A 6,925-nucleotide genomic window follows, 5' to 3' on the forward strand; every position below is an offset into this window, starting at 1 on the left:
ACTTTCTTTCAAATGAATGGATTATTCCTTACGGAAAGAGATTGGGGCTGGAAGGAGGAAAGTATTGTTAAGGGATGAAAAGAAATTACAATATTATTTGCATGTGCCAACTCCCCATTAGAAATGTAATCTTTATGTACTACATGGGTGTACTAATATAAAGTAAAAATTTAAAACAGAATGTAATGTCAGAAGCACAATAAACTTACTTCACTCCCTGTAGAAAACATAATTTTAATAAAATAAAAGATTAAAAGTATTGACAAGGGAGTGAATATCTGAAGATCATTACACTTTGTTAAAAATGTAAAATGTGTTTGCCAATTCATGATAAAAATTAAACATATGTTGAACCTATAACCCATTAATCCCACTCCTAGATATATTGCAGTAATAATTGAAAACAAGTACAATTACTTGCTGCTTAACAATCAGAGTAGGTCTGCAAAACCTTTTTAAGGCATTTCTCCATTTTGTGCATATCATAGACTGTGCACAAACACACACACACACACACACACATTAAGTAAAATGACTGGTGTTATCACTGGATAATCAATGTCGTGGGGAAAACCGTGCATGTAGAGTTTGTCACTGACTGCAGCATCATTGTGTAACAGAAGACTACTAAAGATAAATAAGCATTCATATTCAGAAGAGCACTATTCACAATAGCAGATCATGGAAATTTACCAAATGTTCACCAATGGACAAATGGACAAGCAATGTCTGTATATACATATTAAACCATTCAAAGAAATGAAGCTTGTTAACCTTAGCCAGCAAAACATTCAAAATGAAGGTGAAAAAAGAATGAAGGAAGAAAAGAGAAGGAAAAGGAGGACAAGGAAAGAAGAAATGATAGAGGTAAGGATCAAAGCAAGAATCACATGAAATGTAAGACCTCAGCATTATCCTCAGCATTTTCTTACTATAAAGTGAATGAAGAAATGCACTTTCAAGGGGAGAGATTGGTCCAATCTTTGTTCTTATGCAAAAGGAACAGCAAACGTAAGAGTAAGAGTGTGGGCTGAGAATCAAGTTCCAAGCCACCACACAGCCCATTCTCAAGTCTCTTTAGAAGTTGAAGGAATGTGAGGCATATTTTTTTTTCTTTCTTTCTTTCCTTTTTTTTTTTTTTTTTTTTTTTTTTTTCTTTTTTTTTTTTTTTTTTTTTTTTGTACCTGGATATCTGACTTGGGACCTTGTGCTTGCGAGGCAGTCAGTGGCACCACTGAGCTAAATCGCTGGGCCTGATGGGGAATATTTTCAAAGAAATCTTTTCAGTATTAAGGCATTCAAAATCAAAGGCACACTTTGGATGTAATAAACACCTTACAGTGATGATTTTCATTCATTTATTCCACAGCATACAAGGTTACAACCAAGTTATAGTAAATAATATTCACATTTAAGTAAAATTTTTGAAAGAACCATTTCAGTAGTTGTTATCACTACTTTATATGATACTGGAAATATAAGAAATGTCCATAAGAAAATTTACCAGACTTGAAACTTTATGAAGCATGCACAGGGTAGAAAAAAAATGAGCAAAGTTTTGAGGGAGTTGTAAGGAAGAAAGCAATCAAATAACATAAAATTCAAAGTCATAGATGTTTTGTGGATACAAGAATATAAGGATGTCATTAAGGAAAGAAAAAGCTCCAGGATTATAAATTGACAGCATTTACTTAAAGGGACAAAATGGCCACTTAATTCTAAGATTAGTCATCAAGAACCAGAGGCTGCTCTGCTGAGGAGTCTTCCCATGGCCTCTTTCACATCCTTGTTCCTCAGGCTGTAGATGAAGGGGTTCAGCATGGGGGTCACCACAGTGTACATCACAGAGGCAACAGAGCTTTCACGGGAAGAGTGGGTCACGGCTGAACTGAGGTACACCCCGAGTGCTGTTCCATAAAACAAGGAGACCACACAGAGGTGAGAACCACAGGTGGAAAATGCTCTATACCTGCTTGTAGAGGAGGACATCCTCAGTAAGGAGGAGATAATCTTAGTGTAAGAGAAGAGGATCCCAGTGGTGGGACACACACCCAGCAGGGCTGTTTACAAATACAGTAGGATAATATTGACATTGGCAATGGTACCAGACCTGGCCACCCTGAGGACCTGAGCCAATTCACAGAAGAAATGTGGGACTTTGGTGTCTATGGAGAAAGTCAGTTGCTTCACAAGTAGAATGTGAAGCAGTGGGACCAAAAACATGATGAGCCATGATATGAGAACTAAGAAAACATAGAAATCGGGGTTCATGATGGCCACATATATCAGGGGTTGGCAGATGGCCACAAAGCGGTCATAGGCCATTATGGTCAATAGTAAATTATCCATTCCCACAAAAGCCAAAAACAAATACACCTGGGTGAGGCACTCTGTGTACAAAATACCTTTGTTGTGTTCATGGATATTCACCAGCATCTTGGGGACTGTGGTAGAAATGAAACAGATGTCAGTGAAGGACAGGTTGCTGAGGAAGAAATACATGGGGGTGTGGAGGTGGGAGTCAGAGCTGATGGCCAGGATGATGAGCAGGTTCCCAAGCACTGTGACCAGGTACATGGACAGGAACACTCCAAACAGAATGGGCTGCAAATTAGGATCCTGTGAGAGGCCCAGGAGGAGGAATTGTGCTGCACCTGTGTAGTTTTCTGTTTCCATGTCATGAAGTATCTGCTGTGATAGAAGAAAAATCAGTGTTTAAAGTATAGCCAAAGGTCATTGCACTTTATCGTGTCATATGGGGACAGGTCTCTTCTCTTTCTGTTGGTCCCTGCCAATAATAATGGTTCACTCATCAAAGTGCTATTTCATTTCTCTTCCTGATATGTGTGACTGTCCATTGTTCAGTCAATTTAGCAGAGATTCTTCTCTCTTTTAGTCACTGATGCCCTTGTTTTAATTCTAATTTAATTTGTAGACATAAACAAATTTTAACATTTAATATAACTTTTCTGAAATAGGTAAAAACTTTCATATAATTTATTTGAAATTCTCCATACTTCTTTTTGTAGTACCTCTACAATACCAAATAAAAATGAATTTCTAACAAAATGTTATTGTATGACTTAAAACTTCTTAAGGATTTGAAAATTAATTATTAGTGCCTTGTTTCAGTTTTAAAGACAAGCTTATTACTGTCATTTGTTTCTAAGGATTAAAAATTGTTGACAACAAAAATTTCAATAAATTGTTAGCTATAATTATTCATTTTAGTATTAATCTTGGATAAGTAAATCTCCCAAGATAACATATACATCTGTGATCTTAAATTTGGGATTTTGAGTCAAAATTCTTAGACTATGATGTTAGTCAAACAATGTAACACATTTTTTACCTTGTAAAACTTATTTAAACTCTCTTAATAGCAAATATGCCACATTTTAGTAGCATTGTACATGTTCACTACATGGTAGTTTTGAAGTAAAAGTGAATGAGGTGGTCTAATTCATTCTTTGGTTCCTGGGATACAATGGGTGTTTTATAAATGTGAAATTTTGCTCCTAACATCTCAATAAATGTATCTTGGATGGATATAATTTAGCAACACATTCTTAAACTTTGGCTGTCATCATAAATATGACTTGGATCAATATAAACACAGCAGGGTAGTTACCTATTTTGGATACCATACAGAATTTCTAGTTCAGGAAGATCTTGATGGCTCCTTCTTACCTAGTGAATTCTTCCTTGTAGAGGAAATACATATGGACTGTATAGGAAATAATAAGGAAGAAAAGCACACCAGTATGAACTTCAAATGCAAAGCATATGTGGGCACCTGCACACATTTCCATGCTCTTGAACAGGGTGTATTGTTTCAAAAATAAACAGAAATAAATGACAAAATATGCAGTGATGCACTTGATTAATATACTAAATATTATGCAAGTAGAATTATCCTACAAAGATTGAAAGGCCAAAAATATTCAAAAATATATATTTACCATTTCCATGACATAAAGGGTCATTAACATGAATACCTAGAGATTGTTAATTAATTCAATGGAGAAAAACACCAGTAAGGGCCAAGTTACTGTTGAAAGGTGAACAAAAGGGTTTTCTTTGAAATAGTAAAGTTTGAGCTGAGAGAGCAGAAGGAGAAGCCATTGTCAGTTGGAAGAGATAAGAAAAGGCAAGAAGTGTGCTGAGAGAACAGAATGTCTGCTTGTTCTGTGTGACAATGATTTTGGTGATAGAAGGATTTTTTTTTTTTTTTTGCTTATTTGTGGTACAGAGAGTGGGACAGTTTTTGCCCATACTTCCTTTTATGAGGGATATTCATGATGGTTACCATATTGAAGGCTATGAGCAAATACAAATATTTCAAATATAAAAATGCTGAGACTATAATGTCTACTATAACACAAAGAGAAAATTTCAAGCTTATCATTTGCCTAAATATGGACACATATTTTACTTGTAAAGTTAAATAAAAAACACTCATATCTATCTTTAAGGAAGGCCAATTATAGCAATAGAAGTCTGCTTAACATAGAGGTGTTGGTTAACAGAATTAATTCCAGAAAGGAAAGTCAATGTATATAAATCATAACCATAATCACAACTGAAAAATTCATGTAAGAAAACTTAATAGCCATGTATGTGTGAAGCACTCCGTGCTGAAATTGTCAAAAGAAGAAACCAAGGCTATTGTCATATTTGAGATCATGGTTGCTTTGAAGCAGTAGACAAAAAAATGTACATTAAATATTGGAGTATTTGTGTTAAACTCACAATCATGTCAAGAAAGTCAATCATTTGATATTTTTATAAATATCTAAAAGGGTTGGCAGTATGCAAAGGAAATAGGACTAGGTGTTTTGCAGGTCAGGAATAATGACATTGATGTTAGATGGTACTGAGGAAACAGATGAAACAATATCTACAATAATATAGAAGAAAAGAGCTATCAGAAAGTTAAACCTGCCAGTGAAAATGGGTATGGAATACAAAATCAATTTCTGGTAAATTTTGGGATAGAGCAGGCAATATATTGCAAATAATTCTTTGGAGAATTGATTAATGAACATGAAATTGGATGTAGGGATTCTAACAGAAGCTTGTGCTTTATTGGAAAATTTGGAGAAGACTTAGGAACTCACCAAAAAGTTACTGACATTGAGGAAAAGCTCTAGGCTCCAAAATGCAAGAAAAGGAAAAAAAAATAGCTGGAAGCAAGAAACCTCAATGGAAAGTAAAGTTCCTCCAAAGTACAAAGAGTTCACTTTTATATTAGAAAGAAATTTTGGATTTACTCATTCTCATTACACATCTTGCTTCCCATTTTCCTTTATCTGTACCTGCCCTGAAGGGGACACATTGTCTCTCTCTGATGACTGCCACAGAGGCTTCCGCTTCTCCACAAACTGATCCTAGGAAGCCCAAGTGCTAAAACCAGAGTAGTAAGTGAAACGGAAACAAGATCTGTTTCTAGTTTCCAGTGTCTCACATTATAAACTCTTAGAGCTCCTAATGAAATACATTATCACCTTGTCTTTACAGTCTCCAAACAATTCAGCCCCCTTGGGATACAAAGAAGAAAACAGAATGGAAAAGTTTGTCTATTTTAAGTCTGTGTAGGTAGCAGGGAGGGACGTAAATTTATTTCCTCCAGGGAGGAATTTTGTTTTTTTAGTTTGATTTCAACTACATATGACTTACTTAAGAAATGTTCAATTTTTTCAAGGGATAAACCACGGGAAAAATATACTGTAATACACGCTTGAGACTCTTTGGAGAGTTTATGGATCATTTGACACCTGTAATGTTATGAAGAAAAAAAAATTCCTTAAATTTCTCAAATGTATTTTTGTTAGAAAAATAAAAATGTATGTGTTTATCATGTTATTAATTATGAAATGCTTAAATTTTTAAAAGTTGCCATATACTCCAGGTCACATAGTTTTTTATCTTTGTGGGGAGAAAACATACCCACTCAGCATTTTCCAAGAATATAATATACCATCGTTAAATATAGGGAGGGCAGGGGTAAGGGGAAAAATGAGAATAAAGACTTGTCATGTAGAGGTACAAGATCCCAACAATGAATGTAACTGTACTGTATCCCTAAAATGTACCAATAAACTCAATTAAATCTAAAAAAAAAAATATAGTCATCATGCTTTAAATTGTGTGCATTGAACTTATTCCTCATATCTAACTGGAATTGTTTATCCTTCGTCCAACATTTTGAGAACATTACCAATCTCTGTTAGTTACCATTTTGCTGTATTCCATGAAATCAGCTTTATAAAATCTACATATGATTGAGATCATTAAATATTTAAATTTATATATGGGCTTGTTACATTTAATACATTTTCTTATAATTCATCTATATTGATGTAAATTCTCTCTCTATATATATATAAATACACACACACACACACACACACATATATATATATATATTTATAATGATTTCTCTTGATATATTTTTCCATTCATAGAAAGGTGATGTCTGTACATTGGCTATTGTGAACAGTGATGCAATAAAAATTCAAGTTCATATACATTTTTTCTTTTATATATTTTCTTTACATTTTTATGAGTATATGTTTGAAGTACATAGCTTACATTCCTTATGTGGATTTGAGCTACTGATTTTATCTTCTTTTAGATTTCCTCTGAATTTTCTAGACTGTTTTATTATATGATTTTTTCTTTCTTTGTTTTTGGGGGGTATGTGGTGATGGTTCATTCTGGGGATCAAACTCAGGACCTTTTGCTTGCAAGGCAGATGTGGTGCTACTGAGCTAAACCCCTGGCCCAAGATTTCCTCAGTATTATAATTGCTGAATCTTGCTTTAGTTTAATTTAAAAATTATAAAATCACTTTCTTTTTAGAAATTCTTAATAGCATTTGTTTCTGATACATACTAAATACATTCATCATGAGGAATTTATG

The 6,925-nt window shown here is 34.1% G+C and overlaps 1 pseudogene; it reads right to left on the bottom strand.

Moving 5' to 3' along the window:
* Positions 1-1,731: 1,731 nt before the first annotated feature.
* Positions 1,732-2,676, bottom strand: LOC104867622 (annotated as a pseudogene).
* Positions 2,677-6,925: the final 4,249 nt, after the last annotated feature.

Source organism: Fukomys damarensis, unplaced genomic scaffold (genome assembly GCF_012274545.1).
Source record: "Fukomys damarensis isolate Sample0158 unplaced genomic scaffold, DMR_v1.0_HiC HiC_scaffold_37, whole genome shotgun sequence".
Classification (NCBI taxonomy): domain Eukaryota; kingdom Metazoa; phylum Chordata; class Mammalia; order Rodentia; family Bathyergidae; genus Fukomys; species Fukomys damarensis.